Raw genomic sequence first — 987 nt, 5'->3', positions numbered from 1 at the left:
GGCTACCATCACAAACTGGCCATCGCCCAACGGATTCGGCTCATCGACCATCTATCTTGCTCAGATTGACCTTGTAAGTATATTTGCTTTCACCAAAAACTACGAAGGAATCTCAAAATGAAGATAATTTCACCGAGCTATTCAGGGCGACAAACTGTCTTTCCTACTACTCCTATATCAACAGTGAGAGCATGTAACAGAAGGAGCTTCGATATGAACAGCACATTGCCAGATGCATTTATCCTTCAGTGAGATCAGGAAAAATGATCATTCAACTTTAAGGATCTATCTTGCTCAGATTGACCTTGTAAGTATATTTGCTTTCACCAAAAACTACGAAGGAATCTCAAAATGAAGATAATTTCACCGAGCTATTCAGGGCGACAAACTGTCTTTCCTACTACTCCTATATCAACAGTGAGAGCATGTAACAGAAGGAGCTTCGATATGAACAGCACATTGCCAGATGCATTTATCCTTCAGTGAGATCAGGAAAAATGATCATTCAACTTTAAGGAAAATTTCCCCAGAAAAAAAAAGGCAGCACTTTAGGGAAATTTAAAAAACAAAAATGGGATTTCCGTCGCCGGGACTTGAACCCGGGTCTCTCGGGTGAGAGCCGAGTATCCTAACCACCTAGACTACGACGGAATTGCGATAGTCGGAACACTGGAACATATCTGTTTATACGGCATGCCTGTTCGTGTACACAAAGCAAGAACGATAGATCTGAAACGCAGCTTTGCTTATTTTCAAGACATGGCTATAGAAAATAAACAAACCGAGACCAGACTACATTTGCTCTTATTTGATCCATTACAAAATTTGAATTCTGCCAAGCACGCGAACACATGGATTGTTCCAAATTCAGACAAAGCGGATCCTAAGAATCCAAGCCAACATGATGTGTTGGTCCTGGGCAAAATTCCATCAATCTGCTTGCCTCCCTGAGTTGAGCAACCATACAGCATATGCATGTACGCAACT

At 41.4% G+C, this 987-nt stretch overlaps 1 non-coding gene across 1 annotated transcript; it reads right to left on the bottom strand.

The window, feature by feature from the left end:
• Window positions 1–578: 578 nt before the first annotated feature.
• Window positions 579–651, bottom strand: TRNAE-CUC (transfer RNA glutamic acid (anticodon CUC)). The gene has a single exon. It is a non-coding gene; the product is annotated as a tRNA-Glu (tRNA).
• Window positions 652–987: the final 336 nt, after the last annotated feature.

This window comes from Triticum aestivum, chromosome 7D, assembly GCF_018294505.1.
Source record: "Triticum aestivum cultivar Chinese Spring chromosome 7D, IWGSC CS RefSeq v2.1, whole genome shotgun sequence".
In the NCBI taxonomy this organism is placed as follows: domain Eukaryota; kingdom Viridiplantae; phylum Streptophyta; class Magnoliopsida; order Poales; family Poaceae; genus Triticum; species Triticum aestivum.
This window is presented reverse-complemented; position numbering and strand designations above follow the sequence as displayed.